Below are 21,832 nucleotides of genomic sequence, written 5' to 3'. Positions count from 1 at the left end.
TCTCCTGTGCTCCGCCTGCTCGGGGCTCTGGTGGGCCCGGGGGTGCTGCAGGTGGCCGCCTGGCACAGGCCTGCCATGCCAGGGCTCGACAGGGGTTTGGCCGCGCGAGGCCGTAGCTGCGCGTAGGAGCCCCCCCCGCAGGGGCCGCGCACCCCCCGGGCAGGCCTGCGCTCTCCAGACCGGCCGCTGCCGCGGGCCCCCCCCCGCCGCGGGCTCCCCTATGAGGTCAGCGCGGCGCGGAGGCCCCGCCCGCCGCCCCGCCCGCCCGCCCGCGGCCGCAGGGGGCGGCGGGCCGCGCTCCGCCCCGCGGCCGCCCCGCTCCCGCGTTCATTTCATTCCTCCCCTCATTCCGCGCATTCCTGGCATCGCTGGCGCCGCGCAGCCCGGCCGGGAGCCCGGCCCGCCCCGCCGCCGGCCGGGCAGCAACTCATCCTCCGAGGGCTCCGTCCGCCGGCCCGCGGCGAGCTCGCGGCGCGGTATAAATAGTTGGGCGGCCGATTAAAAATAGGCGCGGGGCCGCCGATAGCCGAGGCGGCCCGGGGGCGGCGGGCGAAGTTTGCCGTCGGAGCGCGGCGCGCCGGCGGTGCGCGGAGTGGGGGCCGCGGCGCGGAGGTAAGAGGCGGCCGCCGGGCGCGCACGGCGGCGCCTTGTGCGGCGGGGCGGGGGGCCGGGGGCCGGGGGCCGGTCCCGGCAGGGGTCGGCCCGAGGGGCCGGCGCCCCCGCAGGTGCTGGGGCCGGCCGGCGAGGGGCCGAGGCGGGGGGAGAAGTTGCTCGGCGGAGTTGCTGCCGCTGCGGGGCCGCGGCCGGAGCCGCAACAGGCGGCCGCTGCCCGCCCCGCGCCGCTCCGCTGCCTCTGGCCGCCGCCGTTCGCACTTAGTTGCCTGAGTCACGGCGCCGCGGCCGGGCGCGCACACACCGGCGCGCACACACTCACACGCGCACTCCTCACGCCCGCCCGCACACACACACCCGCGCGCACACGCGCCGAGCCTTGACGTTTTTCGCATTTTTGCCACGGGGAAGCGCGAAGTCGGGAGCAGCCCCGGGCTCGCCGGAGCCGCTCGCAGCCCCGCGGGGCCGTCCCCCGGCGGTGCGCGCTGCCGAGCGGCCCGGCCTGCCTGTGCCCCGCGCCTGGCGCTGCCTCGGGCCCCGCTTGCCTCCCCCCTCGGGTTTCCCGCTGAAAGATGAAGGAAGGAATGTCCTTTTTCGCTGCTTCTTCTCCTTCTCCAGAGCTGCCGCTGCTGCTGGTTAATTGCACATTCAAGTGGAAAATTTTCGGGAGTCAGCAGAAACATTGTATCCAAAAAAGACAAAGTCGCAGTTACACCACCACCGAGGAGATTGTCCGTGGAAAACTTCCATCCGGTAGGAACTGTATTTTTATTTTTTTTTTCTTTTTCTTTTTCCGTAGCGTTTTACAGAGATCTAATCTACAGATGTTCACAGTGCTGATGCAGAGGGCCCGTGGCAGCCTTTGTTCGCAGAAGGAGCGGTTTCAAAGGAAGTACACTTCCAAGGGGGAGGGAAAAGTTAGACAGGGCAGCTTTTGTAGCAAAAATTAAACAAAACAGTCCCCTCCAAACAGCTGAGAAAAAACGACGAAAAGAGATAAGAGAGAGAGAAAACCTCTGTTCTCACCAAGTAGAAAAGTTTGTGTTTCTGCCTCAGTTAGGCATAATCCTAGTCACGATTTTTCTCCTCTCGAAATCTGTTTTAGGTTGAACGGTGTTACAGTATAAAAATATTTATGAAACAATGAAATGTCAGCCACCCGTGCTTCTCGGGAGAGTTGTTAACTTATTCGAAACGAGTGCCTGCCTTTGATACGGAGATATGAAAAGTGACCTCCAGAAGTGCTGGAAAGTTAGGGAGCAGTTCTGTCTGCGTTTCCTTAACGTAAATGGCTCCCAATATTTTTTAACTGTTCGTTGTTGAACACTATCTGGGAAAGAAAGGCCAAGAAATGTCAGGTTGTACTGGCATTTTCTGACGTAAAATGTTATATATGTAAGAAACGTAAGCCGAATTGGCAGAGCCTCAGGGAAAAAAAAGTAGCTATGCAGCTGTATTCCTGTCTAACAGAAGCCTGTTTGCTTTCCCTCAATGCTGATAAAGTTTGGAAACACAGTATTGCTAGATAGCGGTTTTCCAGAGATATCTAAACTAGATAATGGCAAAGTTGGGAGCCATACGATTAAAATCCTGTTTTCTCTAGCCGAATGTTCAGTTATTATGCAGCACATCTAATATGGAAATCTCTGTGGGAACGCCTCTTATGGGAAAATTCATATAAATAACAAAGTGCTACCTGCAATTGAATATGAAAACAAAAGTGATTATAATTACATTAGGACTTAATTTAAAATTATATAGGATTCTTCATATGACCCTAGAGTGGGAATGTGTGTCTGTAATGTATGATGTATTCTGTCTCTATAAATAGTTGGGGAATACCATTACAGGGATATTAGATTGTAGATGGTAAGATGGTGCTATCAAAAATGACATAGACCTGTGTATTAAATTACTTCTCGGGGGGTAGAGGGGAGCTTGCATGTTTGTGTGTGAGTGTATCTATATATATATATGTGCACATACTTTATTTGGGAAAAGAAAGGCAGGGATAAATCCAGTGAATGTTCTTAAATCATGAAACTGATGGTTTTATAAGTGGGTCACGTTTTAAACTCGTGATTTTTTAAAATCAACTTATAGAAATATTTTTGATTAAAAGCAAACTTCTTTGAGATGTATTTATTTTTTATATTGGTGCTAAAACATTTTTTTTCACGCTACACTGATTTTTTTACTTGGGTCATGATGTGTTTTCTGTACCCATAGCATAAATCTACTGCAAAGAAAAGCAGGATTTTATCAGTTGACCCAGCAGAAAATTGGGATGTGAATGACTTATTTCTGTTTTTCTTTGTAGTAATCTAAAAATACCTTTGGAAAATACTTCATTGCTAAACATGTGTTAGGTGTATTTTGAGCATCAATTTTACATAGGCTGCTTTGGTGAAGTAAATATCATTAGCTTCTGCACCCAGGAGAGTGTAGCAATAGCTCTTGAGATTTGAATTACCGTTTTATATTCTGTACAGTTTCTTAGTGCTGAGCGAGGGATGTACGCGAGCAGTGAAGCAGAGGAAAAATTTTGATTTGACACGAGTCTTAGTAAAGACAGACTCTGCTTAAAGGAGTTTAATTAAACAGATAAAAAAGAACAACAGAAACTTAATTAGGAACTAGACCCGCTGTGAGTTTCCAGCTGAGAAATGATAGTGTATTGTTATGTGTGGAGACCTGTGAGCATGTGTGTAACATGTTTAGTGTAATTTGTAACTATCGTGTTGTTGTTGTTGTTGCTGGATGGTGTAGTGGTTTTGTATATTGCTGAAGTGGTTTTTAGGCTTTGTTTGTCCATGCCTGAAAAAGTTAAGCTCAGTGAAGTCACATGCAGAGGAATAAAGAATTCTTCCTTCTTTCTTTTTAAACTAACCTTGTAGATAATATTGTAAGCAAACTTTAAAGATACAGTACAGACACTAGTGTGATAAAGACTTCTTGAACTACAGAGAAATTCTGGCACATTTTACTTTATAAAAAGTGAAAGGTGAAAACGTTGTGTATCATGACATAGCTGTCAGTTTGCAATCCATATAGTATGATGGTTACACTGTTTGAAGAATTTTCATAGAAGTAATCTGACTTTATTGGAAAGTGCCTAATCTTCTTTCCAAAACTGAAGATCTTGTGTACAGTTCTGGATGTTTATCTGTGAGATTATCTTCAAACATTGCATTTTGAATGCATGGTTTCTGACTGCATATGCACAAGTGCATATCACTATTTTTAATCTTTTTTTTTTTTTTTCTTGAAATTGAAATTTATTTTATCTTCCCATATACTGATGGTTTAAAACCTCACCTTGTCTTTCTGAAGTGATTTCACTGAAGAAGAAAAGATTTGCTAGATCCAATCCTTACTCAGTTTAAAGTGACTGGGATGACTCATATGAATAAACATTGCTGGATTGAATACAAAGGTATTTACAGCATATGCTTTGTGTATATGTTTAGTACGACATTTCGTGTCCAAAGAAGTACGTGGGTACTATTCTGCATCTTTGATTATAAAGAATATTATATTTGATATGCATGCTTTTTCAATTTTTTTTTGTAAGGGGACTTTTTTTCTGCTTTGCTTATGATCTATCTAAAACTTGCAGGCAAATTTCTGTTAAAAGTTGATCACTCATTCCACTTTTGGGCTCTTATTCTGACTGCTGACTTCTTTTTTCTAAATGCGTTGTAGGTTCAGGTTAATTCCATTGACTTCATAGAGTCTTTCTGTATGAAGTTGGCTGTAATGAGTGTGCAGATTGCTGCCTTCAATACGATTTTGAAATCTTCATCCCTCATCAGAGTGACCTGCTTTAGCCATGAGAGAAATAGTAGCTACTTATTTCTGGGATTTGAGATTTAATTACCATTTTGTCACTGTGAATCACCTTGCCATTAGTGCTTGCCTCAGGTAGGAATGCTTTATATTCCTAAACTAGTCATTTACTAATAAAAAATAAAATAAAATTGGCTCTCAACAAAATCTTAAAACATACAAGAGGTAAATCATCTCTCTGAAAGAAACTGCTGTTAGAGGTTTTGTGGCAGTTTATACAAACACGGTATAATTTAAATTGTATCCTGTGATATATGAACGGATTAATGGCATTATTTATTATAGAGCCAACCAGCTCTAAGCTGCCACCCTGAAGACACATTTTTAGAAGAAAAATCTCTGCAATAAATTCCCACTTTATGACCATATCTTGCTCTCTGTTCTTGCACAAAACTCCTTTTGATTTTTGCAAGTGGAACAAGGATGGAATAGTATTTCCTGGAATAATTTTGTTTGGTTTTAAAGATCAGTCATTTCCAAAACGTAAGCTAGTGAAAAGTTGCAGACTTAAATCCTTTGAAGCACCAACTCCAAATCTGCTTAGATTTGTCGCATAAAATTCAACTAGGACTTCTCTAATTTAATAGCCCAAACATCTTTTTTTTATTATTATTTTTATTTTGTGTGTGAAATCCTGATGCTCTTGTGAGTTTTGTCGTATTGCTGGTACAGTCAAAATCCCTCTCTCTGCTAATGCGGATTCAGCAACTTCTATGCTGAATCTGGTTAGTAAAGTTCCAAATGAATTATATTAATTTTAAAACACAGGGAATGAGAGAGTGGAGGGGAGAGAAAGGAGGTAACAAGCCAGTGTCAAAATCTGGTTCTGAACAACTAGTTTGAGGCATTTTGCACAGGAAGTCTATGAATGTCTCAGAAAGCAACCCGTTATGTGCTACATGCCCTTATTTGTTAGATGAATTTTTGTACAAGCATCAAGAACACGATGAAAAACTGCAGAGTGTGTAAAGGGTTTGTAGATGCTCGCCTGGTTGGTGCAGGGCTGCAGTCCCATTTCCCAGTCTCCAGCTTGTGTCTGGGTTCCTCAGAGGAAGCCCATTTTAATTTGGCGCCTGTCCAGTAGAAGGTATCACCTGCAACTTTTTGTTCTTTGTCTTCTAGTAATTGTTTACTCGAACAGCATGATTACTCCCTCTGCATCCTGTTGTACCTTTCCAAATGGCCTTCTTAGATTTCTAGCTTGTTTTAGTTCTACGCCGAACTTTTGAATCAGCCTGCGTGGCAGCAGAAACATATGAACACAAAATGCAAGTTTACTTGCTAGCAGGTCAGAAGGTAGAATGTGAAATCAGTGTGCTGGGAGGGGGAAAGGAAGGCAAGTTTAGGATTATGTGTAAAACTATTAAAATGCTATTGACTGGGAATCTAAAACAATGACGAGTGCTGTTGTTTTTACAGATACATAAACTGAAAAACTGCTGCTAATGATGGGAAATGTTAATTATGTGAGAACATATTGAACTTATATTCTCTGGCATGAACTTTTTTAAATGCATCGACTGTGCTGCCTTTTATGCGCACAGCTTTCTAATTATCATAATTCAGTACAGCTCTGGCTTTTGGAAGGAGTTCAAGTGCAATCTCAACTTAACATGAAAGGATTTTTTTTTTTTTTTAACTGAGAATGTTCAAGAACAATTTGAAAAGATAATCTAAAAATGCTACATACTTAGCTGGGTATAAGTCAGAAAATAAATATGTTCCCATAACTGCCTATCAAAGCAGAACAGATTATTAGAACTATCTATTTTTTCTCATTATGTCTTTCACACTCCTACAGAACACAACTAAAAACACATTTGCAAAATTGAGTATCATAGAAAGATCTACTATATAGCCATTGACAGAAGTTTGTATTTTGTCAAATTTTGAGAAGATTAATTGAGTAGATTACTGGATTGTTATGAAAAGACTTTTCCACAAATACTATGTAAGTAACCAAGATTTCATTTTTTCTAAAATAAAACAAGAAGAAAATTCTCATGATTCCTTTGGTATTGGTTAATTGTGTTTCTGTAACGTATTAAAGCTCTGCTGTAAATCTTCCTTATCTGTCAGTATTCACACCTTGTCTTCATGGAGCTTGAGGGGGATGTGAATACACATTCTTTCTAAAGCTTTTGAAAGTTGTTTTTATTTCTATTTTTAAATGAAGGGAAAATAACTTCCACTTGAATTATCCTTTCACGTTTTTTTTTGGTGTATTCTCAAATTGTTAGTTATTTTTTTCTTTCCTGTGTTACCCAGCTTCTAGCTGAAAAAGAATCAGATTTTTTTTCATACTTGTTTTTTCTTTTACTACAGTACACGCTACATTTCTAAAATGCAAAGAAAGCCCCAGTGAAACAAAATGACTTCATTTGAGCTGGCACTTAAGAGCAGAATTCACTTCCATAGTACTGAAATAAAAGAAGCCAAGTGTTTTAAATAGCCACTCCCCTAGGCCAGAGCGTTTTAGAAAAGCTCATTGTCTAGATTTGAGCTGTAGTAGTATGCCTGCTTCTGTTAAATCTCCCAAACCAGACAGCTTGATTTCTAAAGTTGACATCTGGTTTACTCTTTGTTCACCTGTTTAAAAAAAATGCAAATAGACGAGTGCGCCATTGCCCTAGAGCTCTGCAAAAAAAAAAAAATTAAAAAAAAATGCTGTTGACAGTTTGTCAAATAGTGCTTCCAGTCTAAGACTGCAGTAGCCTATTGTTATGCCAGCAACAGGCAACAGAAGTTGTGGCACCATATGGCTAGTATATGCTTCAGATAAGCTATCTGTTAATTTAGCTTATCAGTAGCATTTTGATATGCTTTGTGTTTGAATCACCAACCAGTATGGCCTTGGGTATTTTTGGTGCCAAATTATTCCTTTACATTATAGACATCACAGTTATTCCCTTGGTGGAATCTCTTTCCTTTCATTCACTACATGGTACTCTGAACAATAGTGCTTATTTCTGCAATTAGCTGGCATGTTTTTTGTTTTTTTTTTACATGGTTGTCTTTCTGTTGGGAGATTTTAATTCAGGAATGACATTTTGGTTTTGAGGGGAGAAAATGTCAGAACAGGCTTTGGAAGAAAAGGTAAATTCATAAAGGTTTAATGGATTAAAGCCTCTGTTATGTGTATCTCAATTAAAATATATAGTGTTTGGAGACAAACATTTATTAATGACAAAGGAAATCTTATGCATGGTGGTAGATTAAATATTCATATGCACTTCTTGTCCTAGAGCTGCTTTACAGTTTAAGATAAAAGGCAAAACTCTGTAAACAGTTTCATTTTCCACATCCAAAATTTTACTTTATTCTTTCAACAAATTAGCCTTTAAGAAGAATTGTATACCTGTATCTGTTGCCAGCTAATTTTTTTTTCTATTTATTCTGCAATCAACTGAAAGCCTTTTCTAAAACTCAAAGACTGAATGGGCGCTCCTCTTTTTTTTTTTTTTTTTTTCTTTCCTCTTCTCCCCTCCCTTTGGCCATAATTATTTTGTTACAACAAAAATCTCAAAACATAAATACAGTCTTCTGTTCAATGCCACAGCGATGTTGGGTCTGTCTGCGTTGCTCTCTGACCTTGCTGCACATTCTTCTTTGTCTGCCCTGCAGGCTCCATCTTGCTGTTCCTTACAGGGCACCACATACGTCTTTGGTTGCCTGGACTTTCCTCTTTCCTTGGGTATGCAGTTAGTTATATTAGTTAGTATGCTTTTGTACATCCCTATATTAGGCTTGCCTTCTTTCAGGTTGTGGTAGCTTTGTTCTCCTCCTTTTGCTAGCCATCTTGCCAGCTCCTCTTCCTGCTGTTGCTCATGGACATGGTCTTGCTGTCACATCTCTTTGGCCATACCAGTCTCCAGGCTGCTTTCTCACCCTGGCTATTAGAAAGAAAAAGCCACTTGTGCTTGTATAATGACTTTCATGTCCAGGGTCTTTGGTGACCAATAAGAGGGCCAGACTGTCTCTCAAAGAAGTTTACAGTCATCTTCTGACTCTGTTTGCTGACACCACTTTTTAGTAATGAAAGGAGGTCAAAGAGAAGAAAATTTTTCTCCCATCCTTTTGGAAGCAAGTAATTTGACAGTCCGGAAACGTGGCTGTTTGTTAATGCCATACTGAAGTCCATCCAGCTACAGGTGAATTGCACTGAAGCTGCCAGGAACTGGCACAGCACCCAGAGGCTAACCCGATGGGTGATGAAGCAAGATACATGTACTGTTATTTATGCATAGTACTTTCTTTGCTTCTTGGCATATTTACTGTATGCTTACTGAGCACTTGTAGATAAGCAGTTGAAGGGGCATATTTATAAAAACAAATTTAAAATAAGCAGCTTCCTATAGCAATTCAATTTAGATTTTAATGTTTGTAATATTTTTTGCTGGTGAAACAATGACCCAGAAAAACCTTGATCTTCTAAAATCTCCAAAAACAATACAAAGAATACAAAGAAGTCCAAAGTGTAATAGAATTATCATAGTTTTTGGTTGCTTGGAAAATCAACTAATATTCTGGCCTCTGAGATTTAGGAAACAAATTAAAGAACCCTTTTTTAGGTAGCAAGCTGCTTTTAATGGTCCTTCTGTATTAAGGAAAGTACAGTATTGTAGGTTATTTATTTCTGGGCATGCAGTACAGGGTGAAGAGCCTGCAATTCAGCTAGCAATGCCTCTGTGCCCTGAGGTAAACTCTATTTCACAAAGGGAATTTTGATTATGGTCTGCTGCTCTGTAGCATAGTGGAGGCTTCAAGAGGCAAGTGGTAAATGCTACCAAAGAAAAGCTGGATTGGAGCCACTGACGTCATCTAAGTAAATCTGCTGTAGGACTATAGCCATAAAATGACTGCCAGCCACTGAGCGCACTTTGGCCTTTTCTTGTCAACTGTTTTAACTGCTTTTTTGCTTCTTTTTTATTTTTATTTTTTTATTTTTTCCAAGCAACATGCATTTTGTTTTCTTTCTTTACTTCTTTCTTTTCTTTTTTTTTCCTTTCTTTTTTTTTTTTTTTATTTTTTACTAGTTGTGCACATGGTGAAATATAGAAGTGCTAATGTTTCACCCCCCCTCCCCCCGGCATGCAAACTGCACATATCATGTGAGTAGCTGCACATTGCAGTTCAAAAATTAAAAAGTAAACCAGTACTTTTCCATACGTTAGTTTAGCAGAATTAAGCTTCCATCTCAAGCCATGTTTTTAGGCACAAGAGCTTGGCAGTTGAAGTTACAGCACATTGATGAGATTTGTGTTGTGGGCAAAAAGTGTTTTGATGCACTGGAGGACATGCTTCCTTCTGGAAAAACTAGATGTGTAAAAATGGCTAGTTGTGAATTCGGAATGAGAAAATAACACTGGTGTTTGACTGCTTAAGATCCAGTGTCTTAGGCATTGCTTTAAGCTTGACCCCTGCAGCTCCAGTCACACTGAAACAAAACTTTCTTGTTTCAAACATCCAAATGTATTCTTAGCAGCTGATCTTCTGATGATACTTTTTTTTTTTTTTTAACATAGTTAAAGAAACCAGGTGCATTAACAATAGCAGCTGTAGGATTCCTTGATGAGTACATAGCAGTAGATACGTATGTACCAAAAGATATAACTAAAAATGCAATTGATATTTCACCTGTCTCCCACTTAAAATTTAGATGTATCAGGATTGTAACAGGAGTACTTATTGTTTTGTTGGTGGGTTGAATTCATTGTCAACATTCTCTTGAAATGAATTTCCAGGAATTTTAACATCTTTTTTTTTTTTTTTTTAAAGTGCATAGTAAAATGCATTTATTTTAGCCAGTGTGTCTCATGACAATATTTGTTTGCTTGATTTATGTACTTTTAAGTTTTAAAATAAAAATTAAGCATCAACATTTTTGAAGTTTGAGTCTCATGATCAGAAACATATTAAAACCACTATCTTCTCCATGAATCATTAGATGAGTCAGTTCCTGAAACCACTACAAGCCTCACAGTTCTTGGCTACAACTGAAAGCAGGAAATCCAGGCTTCAATAACTTCCTTTCCCAGTACTGGCTATAGCAGTGTTAGTGGTTAGTATATGCTGCTTTTGTAAGCAATAGGAAGATGTATGTCTGAGGAACAAAGGCACTCAAGTCAATTTGCTGAAACTGTTTATAATTTGTGGTCTTGATTTGAATGTCAGGATATATTGCCATATACTACATTCTGCGCTGCAATACAGTTTCCAGCAGTGATATTCAGAATATGAAATAGAGGGAACACTCTGTCACACAATTTTTTGACAATACCCATCTAACCAGTTTACCAGAAAAAGTGACGTTATTTTAGTGATATAATCCAACTCATGAATAGCACTGACAATGAAAACTGAACACATAGGAGTAAATTTTAAATGTTTATTTAGCAGCTACTTTGTTTTATGCTTGTGAAACAAACTATTTTTATTCTGTTTCAGCGCTCCAAAAGGCTTGAAAAAAAAACAACCCAAACTTGGAACTTGTAAAATAAAAACACATGATTTGTTTTTCAGTCTCCTTTTTTGTAGTGAAAACTGTTTGCCTCCTCGTAATCAAGGACACATTGATTGTCTCTATGTCGGTGAAGCATTGTTGGCTGCAGAATCTGTTTCTTTAAATGTGGAGTGCCTGTGCTCTACGACATCTGCTCAAGAGGATGTACTATTTACCTTCTTGTTCTAACTAGGCCAGATTCAGGTTTGGTTGATCTTAATGCGTTACATCTGGAAAGTATTCAGTCCTTTATGTTTTTCTTAAACATTGTGAAATATAGTTTGGTATCTTGTACTTACTATTTGGTAAATTTAACTCTCTAATTAACTAGCAGTACCTAAAAGTCAAACTTATCTTCTTTAACTATTCTTTTCGTTGTTCCTCCGAAAGATTGTCTGTTCACAAACTGGGAACACAAGTATTGAGAGCAATGAACTAGTTAGATGATGCGTTAGAAAGCAAGTTTTGACAATGTTGCTTAAATTGTATAAATAGTATATTGATTAAAAACAAATACAGAGCTCTTCATTTAAATGGGCACAGTGTTTCTTGCACATCAGGCAACACTTTTTATATTAGATAATGCGTGAAATTGATTTTATAAAGCAAGCTACCAGTTGGAGTTTTTCTTAGCTGGTGCAAGTTGGTAGATTGACCTCAGTGTAACTAATGGCCACTTACAGAGGGATGGAGCCAAATGTCTGATCCTGGAGATCCTGTGCTGATGGCCACTGTGGTGCTTCTTGAGTTGTGTGTTAGTCAGTACTGAGGAGGATTGGGCTGGGGGAAAAAGGAGGAGACCCATAGCCATAAGAGACTTCCCACCACCTTCCTTTGTCTATACAACTCCATGCTCATGGGGGAGATCTGGAGAGGGTCAATCCCTTGCTCTGACAATGACACTGAAGCCTTAGAGGGACTGTTTTCAGTTTGGGGTGAAGTTGCCCTCAAGGGAGAGGGAGACACCCTTCCCTGCTTTGGCAAGTTTATGTCTGCTCTTCATGGGTACTTTTTCAATGGGCAATTCCAACCGCTCATTTTTCCCCTCAGTACTGGCACATATGACCCCAGTGGCTCATAGTGTCCATCAGAGACACAAGTGTCCATCACAAGTCCAGGACAGGCCACAGGACTTGTTTTGACATAAGGGATCTGGGTTGCCAGACCTTCTGTGCTGCAACAAGCATCAAAGCAAACTGCTTAGTTGATTAAGTGTGGTTAATCAGGATTTCTCTGAGGATATTTAATGGGATGTTATTGAGCCATCAATGTGCAAGTAACATTAAAAAAAAAAAAAAAAAGTGTAAATAGGATAACTGGTCCAAAACTACAGTTCTCACAGCACCAACTCCTCTGGTACACGAAGTTGGTGGAGATGAAAGTTTTTGATATTAAACCACTCCAAGTACCTGGTGGTCTGTTTATGGAGACAAGCCTTTATCAGGCGAGGGAACTCAGTACAGAGTCATGTCCCAGGCAAGTGGGAGATCTGTGACATCAAGCTAGCTCACTGCAGAGCATTATGTGAGTAGAGTGGCTTGGGCTTAGTGTAGGGTAGCTATATCAACAGCTAGACTGTTTTGGAGGCAAGCTGACTTGGCTCTCTCTTCCTTTGGTTGCACTCAAAGAAAAAGGAGTGGCCTTTGAAAGGAGGGTTCAACACTTGCCTTCAGGAAGGAAGCTCCCAGGGAGGCATGCATCTTTTCTTCCTTCCTCCTAGCTAGTGTAAGTGGTGCTTTATTCACAGATGCTGTGGTATAGCACCAGCTGTTTATGTACACAGAAGTCTCACTTAGGTGTGTCTTCTCTGCTGTGGGGAGCCAGATGCTGCTGCTTTAGGGATTGCAGTGCTCAGCGTCACACCACCTATGGTAGATTTAACTTACTGCATTGCAATTAACTTCCTGTAATAACAATAATTACAATAATTAACTTACTGAAATAACAAATACATTCTTCATGCCGCTTCTGCATGTTGCAGTGTAGCTTGTAGCAGTGTATTGTAGCTTGTAGCAGAGTAGCAGTGAATTTTCACAGGATCAAAGCACGTATAAAAAGCATTGCTTGTATTAGTGATTGTGCAAAGTGCAATTTTCTATTAATGTTAACTGATTGTTTAAGAACAAAAAAAAGTCAAGTGGAATAAGCATCTAAAAGTTCAGTAGGCTAGAGTCATGCTTGCTTTCATTTATTTCACTTGTAAAGAGATGTAAATGTTTTAATTTTTTTTTTCCTAGTTGAGCAGTCCTGAACATGGGTACTGTGATGCATAAGATATAGAGATACATTTTTATCAAGTTCATATACTCAAAACGTGTATGAACTGAATATCTTTCTGTTACTATTGATCAGAGAGATGTCCTGTTGTTCTAATGTGGACTTTGGTTTGGAATTAGAGGCCTGGAGGCAAGCAGAATTGCTTGCTGTCCGTAGACCAAGTCATCAGTGGCTAGTGATTGATTCATTAATTAAAATCAATTTAAATGGATTTCTAAGCCTTATGTAACTGATTATCTTATTAACAGCATGAGAAAGGCACCGAGATCTGCAAGGAATGTGTTGCTTTAGAAAAAATATAGCACCATTTTCATGGGATAATTTAATGAATTGTTCTTGCTGTAAGTTATCTATGCAAATGAAAGAGCCTTGCTTAAATCCTGCATTAAACAGACTCTTCCTGTTGAACGTGATTTTCTTTTTCTTTCATTTTTTTTTGTGAGCCTCCTCCAAAAGACTTGACTTTAATATTAATGTGTGTGTGCATGCATGTGCACGTGCTTGTGTACATATTCATGGTTAGAGAGTTACCATAGACAGGGTTAAACATTGCTGGGCTTCTGATATATTCCGATCTTTGAGATTTTTATTTTTTCTTTAACATCTTCCTCACCACATTAAAAAAAAAAATCCACAACAAGAAAAATCATTTTCTAAATTATTGAAAACAAAATGACAGGAAGAATGTCTAATACTGTTTAATCCATGCTCTGCGTGCTCAGCAGTACTGTTGGAGGAGACGCTTTGGACAGCTGGAGGGGCTGTGTGGGCAGAGGGGAGCTCTGGCAGAAGTGAAAGTGCTGAATAGATGGCAATAAAAACCTTCCTGGCTGTGAGATGGGAGGCTTGTCTGTCCTCTTTGCATTTGCTTTGTAGCTTCGTTTTACATCAAGATACATAGCTGCCTGGAATGGCTTGCTATACATATATTTATATTCTGTGACCAGGCCTCAAAGAATACCCAAGCCAAGGTCTCAGCAAAATCCGTGGAAATTTTGAATCTGGTTTCAAATAGCAGGGCTGTTACCTCCAAATCATAGCCTTACCCACAACTTTTCAGTAATGTCAGTAATGCGTGTATTCTCCAATCTGATTTGTAACCCAGGCTTCTGCAGCAAAGGAGATTTTAAACTGGGCATGCTTTTAATGTAGGATCACTTTATGTATTTCTTTCCTAGCTCATGCTCTTGGTAAATTTGTGATTAGGGAACAAACTGAAATCAGTTGCAAGACACCTTTTTTCATTGAAGCTGGTTTCACTTCAGATTTCTTCTGCTGTATTGCAGAAATGGAAGAAACTACTTTTTTTTTTTTAATTAAAAAAGGCAATAATAAATTGATACTAACTGAATTTTTTAGTTAACTTCATTAAACAACAACACAAACAAGAAAACTTACTATTGCATAGCTATGAATTGCCTCAGACATCATTCATTCAATGTGTTGGTAATTTTTGAAAGCAAAGCAGTGTTGATGAATTTAATTTATTAGATAATCTATCATTGACAGTAAAGGTTACAAGTCTTTAACCAAAGAAGGTTTGAAACAGGACTGACACAATAAATCCAATTTAATTTACCTTTGGCAAAATTAAATGTATTGCCTGAAATGTGGAGTTTAGCATGATAGAAAGCTTTCGTTGCTTATGGAAAATTGAGTAAGGTGTTTGGAAGATGTGATTTTAAAATCCATGTAAAATGTTACTCATTTGACTTGCTAGGGTACTTGGTGGTGGCCTCCAGTTTACTCTATAGTTATCTTTAGACATTCACTGGTTTTTGACTTTAGAGAATGGATGATTGACCTCACAGTGCCTGTGTGCATGTTGCCAACCTGCTGCCTAATAATGGCTCCAGAAAGAAATTTGGAAGAGAACTGAGAAGTGCATAAGGACAGTAGAAAATACCAGAACTAGAGCCCTTCGGTGCACACATACACCTCCTAAATGCCTGTGCCACCAGCTGCACTAGCCCCTTTCCTGCTCTGGGGTCTGCGGGTGGTGCAAATAGATGCGTTAGTGCAGAGGCTTGTGGCTGTGGGGTTGCTGGGTCACTGGAGTCTGGGAACTTGGAAGCTAGCACTGAAATCCTGGGTGTGACAAGTTATTTCATCCTGGTTGCAGCCCTTGAATCTGGGGAGAGAGTCTTTGTGCCGTGACTTACATTAGCATGCCAATTTGAAATTAGAATAGTCATACAATAAGTATTTATTTTGTACACCTTTTGACTTGGAAAGCAGCAGGGAGACTCTTGAATGTAGGAGAAACATGCTGAGTGTTGAAAAGGGGTGAAGAGAATAAGGCTGGACATAACTCCTCTCAAAGTAGCAGACACATAGAGAGGTAACTCTAAGGCAGAAGGCCTAAGCTGTGACTGCTAGCCCTCTCTTCTGCTACTAAATAGTAAATGGAAGTGCCTAGTCTTTTCCTGCAGCTGCTTCATCTTACACATCCAATTCCTCAGTTGTACAATCACAATTTCAATTAATTGACTTTTTTTTAGTTGAATTTCTACCATAGGGTTCTGGCTAAAAGGGAAAGGATGTTGTTGGTGAATAGCTTTTAAATAGCATACTGCATAACCCTGCCATTATGTCTTCAGGGAATATTTTCCATTCCACATTTGTCTAAAATGTGAATCTTAGTAACATTTGTCTTGTATTAAAGCTGCAAAGTTTTTTTTGTGCATGTTGCAAACCCTATGAAATGTTTTTTATTCTTGCAAATTATAAATAGTTCAGTTGGCTAAACTATCCCTTTTGTAAGCACGTGTTCTTTTTTTAATAGTACAACGTGATTATGGAGCAGAGTTTTATATGAAATGCCATTGAGTTGTAGTAATAAAATTTCCAAGGTGTTCTATGAAGGTCAATGGTATGCAGTTAATTGCTGAACTGATGATGGGTGCTGTGTAGGAAGTGTTGCTGCTCTAGACACTAAATGTAATGATTAAGCTCAGGGGGTTAGTATTAAAAGAATAGAAGACACGTGACTCTGTCGTTAACACCAAATTTGTGTTGATATTTGGTTTAACAATACTATAATAGATGTAGGTTCATGCTTGCTATTTATTATTTGCATGTTCAAGGGAAGTGTCTGCTATGAAGCTTGGAGGAAGGGGTCCAAATGAGGAGGGCTGGATACTGAATTTGTCTCTAGATTTTTAGTGCTTGTTAAGCCGGTCTCACCAAAGAAAGTTTCTAGTTCTCTGAATATACAGAGGAGAGAGCTGTGTGCCTGTGAAGGCTTCCAGGGGGAGATCTTGGCCATCTACACGCTGCCTGGTAAGTGGGTGGCATCTCCTTTGTCTGAATAGGAGAAAGTAGAAGTTTTCTTTGGTTGGGGAAAAGCTGTCATTAGGTATGAAAATTGAGGCATGGATCAGACTAAGTTGCTCTGCTGAATGCCTAGGCATCTCTGCCTCTAGTGTTCTGTAGCTACCCTTTCATGGCCTGACAGAAGTATTATTTATCACCTGTCAAAGAAGATGGCAAAGCTTCTCTGGATAAGGAAGAATGTATATTTAAAAGGTATCTGATCTAACAATACCTTCAATCTTTTTTGCTTGGTGAGGTATTTCCTGCTCTATGTAGAATATTTAGAAAAATTGGAAGAAACAGCCAAAATATTGTTTATTTTTCCCCTTCTTACGATGTGGTCTTCTGCATGCAGCCTGTTAGATCCTATTGTTGCTTAATTCTGCTGCAGTGCGACATAACTGACCTAAACAACTGGAGAGAGTTTAAAATAAGCTGTGTGGTAGACTCAGGTATGTGAAACTCTCATAGCACAGTTCTTATGGTGTGATTCAAACAAGGCATAACTGCAAGGAGCACAGACTAAATATTCTTCTGGAATAGGACAGATTGAACACAGAATGTCACAGCTGTAAAGACTGGGTGGAAATCTTGGCACTGAAGAAGTCAAAATTATAAATGAATGGAATCTCTTCTACGTCCATGTATACCTTTATTCACAAAGAGTCTTTTAGAGCAGCCTCCACTTACTGGCAACCTGGTTAATATAATGAAGGAAGATTCAGATTAATGTTTGTAAGTTCACTCTGTCCAATTTTAATCAAGTAGGTTTACTTGAACTCATAGACGTTTTTAGACAAAATTCCAAAGATGATAATTTTTCTTGTTTCTCCCTTGATTTCAAAAGAGCACATTTTATGAGAGGATGAATTGGTGTCAATATAAAAAACCTAGTTTGCTTTGGCTTAATCCGTTCTTGTAAGAACCATGATTTGGAAAAAGAAGAACAGTTCCCCATGGAATGCTATTACTGTTGAAGGCCCTGAAATGTGTTGTGATTCTCTGCGGGTATATGCTGTGGGAAATCATGAATTAACATTTCAACATAAGATGTGGAATTGTTCATAAATGCTTCTGTGGAATAAAGACTTTTAAAGATGGTTTACTCTTCCCCTTGTGGACTGAAGTTCATAAAATTACTGTAAATTCCAAATAAAAACATTAAAAATATTTTGCAGTATGTATGTATATGCTAATTCTTACCAACCCATATTTTAAATCATTGGATTAGAGCTCTTCTAATTTGGTGTTTTTAACATGCCTGTTTTTTTGTTTTGTTTTACTGCTTCTTGGAAGAAAGGTAATCATCTGATTAAGGTACAAATCAAGGGGCAGAGGTTGTCATTTGGTTTATAGGGCAGAGTTGAGAGGAGAAACTGGGAGATTTACTCCTTTCTTAGATTTAGTAATGTTGGAGCAGTTGGGGAAAAATCAGAGAAAAATCCATCCCATTGCATTGTATGTGTAAGTTAATGTTTGTGAAGTCCTCTTTATATACCTATGTGGAAAGGACTGTCAGTATAAATGATTGTCTCTGAGATAGAGATTTCCCTACTTTGGTTTACACAATTTTCTGTAATTGGCTTAGAGTGGTGAGATTGAGTGTAATTAAGTCTCATAATTAATTAATATGAGAAAGCCTACGTAAACACAAAGTATTTCACATTTCAGGATTTGTTCCCTTCTGTAAAATTGGAGTAATAATACCTTGTTACTTAATGCTGTGAGCAATAATTGGGTAATAGTTATAAAGTGCTTTTATTATGAAAATGTATGTAAAGAACCATTTTTAATCAGTGAAACTGATGCATAGGTCTCAGTCCTTGCAGAAAAGCTGTTTGTCCTTTGAAGCAACATGCTGAAACTGGTGTATCCCAGGACCAGAAGAAATACCAAGTCAGTATTTAAGGTTCACAGAATGATCACAGCTTTGTGAAATATTCTTCTGTGGACTTGTCTTTTTCCTTTTTCTAATTTAAATAACAGTTAAGAAATCCTTACTTAGATGTGTGATAACAGTGATTTAGATGGTTTCCCACTAAATTAACAGTCACCAAACAAGCAAAACAAACGTACATAATTTAGGACAAAGAATCTCTGAGCATGTTTTATGATGAACTTTTAATAGACTTTCATTGTGTGCAGTACGTCCCCATCCATGAGAATAAAGCACTTTAACAGAGCCCCCTGGATCCCTTTTTGAGAACGACCTGCCTGCAGCAATTCTTGCCCCTTGTGCATTTATAAAATTAAGTACCTGAGCATTTGCTCCATTGATTAGATGGTGAATGTAAACCGAGGGCTGCATATGAATGTCTTCCAGCAGCCTGTGTAGAGGAAGAATCTCCTGTGCTGCCTAGCCAGCAGTTTGGCAGACGTGTCTGCAGGAGTACCAAGTGGGGAAGTTCAATCAGTCTCTGTTGGCTGGTGCATTTCTGGGAACGTTTGGACCAGGGGCAGGCTATCAAAAAGCTCCTTCTGATTGCTCCCTGGAAAGGTACAGAAAACCAGGGAAGTTGGCCAGAATGGCCCACACCATACTTTATCAGCTTGTTGGCTTTACTGTACCAGCTTTGCAGAACTGAAGAAGTGAAGGGAACAAGCTCAGAGGAGGAAGGAGAAACCTTAAGTAATTAGTCTTCCAACTCCGCAGCAAACTGTGTTTGTGCCTGACAGGAGGCCAGGCTGTCAATATTATGCATGAGGATCTGGTGAATCAAGCTTGCTTGCAAGAAGTTTTACAGCCTTGCCTGAGTGGCTCTTGGAGATGTTCCCTGGTGGATCAGTCATAAGACTTGTCAGACAGTGGTGAAGTGCTTCACCTTGTAAGTCCCAGCACACTTGGAATATCCTGAGTCAAGTGAGGTGGTGACACATCTAGCTAAGCTAACCTCAGAAAGAAACCTTCAGAGCTGACACAACATGGGGAATAGAGGAGGGGTATTTCAGAATATACCTCCTGTAGATGTAGCATTGCCAATATTTAACTGGTATAAATGTAAGTTTTGGGAGTGCATAATCTTGTATGATAACGTTTGGCAGAGAAATGCAGTATTCTCTTTTATTGTTAGCTACATCCTCTTCCTGTAAGAGCTTATGAGAAAGTTTTCATACTTAATGAACGTGTTTCCTTTCCTCACTATAGTTTATCTGCCAATCTGACCCTCCCAAGGAAAGTAAGCTGGCTCTTCAACTCTGATTGTCAAATGGACAAGGGGCGTGTCATCAGGAAAAGAACAGGCAAATTTAAGGGCTAAACCCTTTCTGTAGAACCAGGTTTAGCTCTGTATTGTGCAGAAGGTGAGAGTCAGAGGCCTGCACCACTGCAGCAGATGTCAGATACATACAGTGTATTTCTTACTTTCTTAAGAGAGCTTCAGGGTGAACTGTGGTTTATAATGAAGCAGTGGCAGCTGCTGTGGAGTAAAATCTGCAGTTGAATTGTCATAGTATATGAGACTTGTGCTGTGCCACTCATAAAACTGCCCTGAAGGAAGTCATATTTATTTCAAAAGTGGGAGGCTTGGCATGATGCCCTGTTAGCTTTCCTGTAGCAAACCTGAAGTGAAACTAGCTCACTGTCTCAATAAATTTGAGCTTACCTACCCTCCTTTTGAGAAGGGCAGAAGGAAAGAAGGGGTGTGGAAAGATTAGTGTTTTTTTTTTGTTTTGTTTTGTTTTTTAGATTTCCCTGGTACATTTCCACTATCCCACATGATTTATTTTTTTTAAATCACAGTGAAGTTTGAAATGCGTTTAATAATTAAATTAAGTTTGTTCCTCTTCAGTTTTGGCTTTGTTGAGTTTAATGCAGGAGTCAAATTACTACTGGAGACATAAGAAAAGAAATGCTTGGCACTTTACCCTCCAAGGCTGAATGTGAGTCAGTATCTAAGAAGGCTTCTCAATAGAAAATGAGAAAATAATCTTAATAAAAAATTAAAATCATTCAGATGAGTTGCTTGTAAATTGCACACATAAATATAGTTGTTGCCACAATGAGAAACTTTTCCTAACGCTTTTGGCAGATGTTAACTTGAAAATAAAGACTAGGAGATGATTACTATTATTATTATTATTATTACTACTACTACTACTGTCATTTCTGTTTGTGCCACATTAGCATTAAGAGGCACAAATGAGTATCCAAAATCCACTGTTCCAGACTCTTCTCTGATATAAAGACATATTCCTAGCTCAGGAAAACTTACTTTTTAAATAGACAAGACAGACAGAAGATAGAGTCTTAAGCAAGGGAGGTTTAAGAGCATTGCTCAAGCACTCTAGGGACTTGTGGAAGACCAGAGTTCAAACTTGATCTGCTCGATTTGAGTGCAGCCTTCTCACAAAAAGCTGCAACCTTCACGTGGGTCTTTTAAATTTGTCAAGGTTTCATGTTTCTGCAATATCAAAAGAAAGTGTTGATGCTTTTTAAGAAATGTTACACTGGACTCCAGTTAAATAGATCTTCAGGAAAAGGTCATTGGACATCATGATGCTTCATTTTTTTTTTCTTGTTTCCCATCCTTCACATGTTCCCCCCCCCCCCCCCCCCCTTTATTTTAAATAACCTTCATTGGTTTAATTTTTTTCCTCTTCTGAGAGACTGCATCTCTCTCACAACTTGTCAGACATCGTGGAATGTGTAGGTGCAGCATCCAGAACCAAAAGAGGAAATGTGCTGATTTTGGCAGTTGACCAAAATGACCTCACTACTTTGCTATTGGAAGTTTGTGTGCTTTTCTGGCAGGCAGCACAGTTGAAAGTATGATTGCCTGTTTCATAGTATGTCTTCATTGAAGAAAATGCTTGCCAGATAATCAAGTGCTTTATTCAAATCCCTTCTAGTAGCAGAGCGTACCTGATAGACACAGGGAGATGGACAGCCTGGTCAGAAATGAAGAAGAGTAGGACAATCACATGTAGAGGTCAGAGGAAACGAGACAAACCTTCTTCACTTTGGGGATGAGGTCTGTTGCCTTTAGGGCTCCACAAGTGCATGTGAGAGAGCAGCAGCAGCAGGGACACCTGTGACCTTGCCCCTGGGCTCATGCACCATCCCTGCACTCATCAGGTTTGGGAAATGTACCATGCCTCCCTGTGGTGCATGGTCTGGCATTCAGCACCTGGAAGCTTCATGGGGAGTTGTCTTTGTTCAGAGTACTACTGCCTCCCCTCACCAAAAAAGGCCTGAGATAATTGAAACTTCTGCTGAGTGATGCAGGTGTATCAATAAATGAAATTACTGTAGGGATGTGCTTTAGCTTGTCTAGACAC

At 39.9% G+C, this 21,832-nt stretch overlaps 1 protein-coding gene across 7 annotated transcripts in view; it reads left to right on the top strand.

Moving 5' to 3' along the window:
* Nucleotides 1-300: 300 nt before the first annotated feature.
* The window catches only part of TEAD1 (TEA domain transcription factor 1), a 159,998-nt gene continuing 138,466 nt past the window's right edge, over nucleotides 301-21,832 (top strand). For 4 of the 7 annotated variants that reach the window (XM_084519846.1, XM_084519844.1, XM_084519847.1 and 1 more), the window contains exons 1-2: nucleotides 302-612; nucleotides 1,231-1,365. The gene's annotated coding sequence lies outside the window, so the exon portion shown is untranslated. Of the gene's footprint in view, nucleotides 613-1,230; nucleotides 1,366-21,832 lie in introns of all 7 variants that reach the window. The other 3 variants (XM_084519843.1, XM_084519842.1, XM_084519848.1) reach the window with 2 other exon arrangements.

Source organism: Aythya ferina, assembly GCF_964211825.1.
Source record: "Aythya ferina genome assembly, chromosome: 5".
NCBI lineage: Eukaryota > Metazoa > Chordata > Aves > Anseriformes > Anatidae > Aythya > Aythya ferina.
This window is presented reverse-complemented; position numbering and strand designations above follow the sequence as displayed.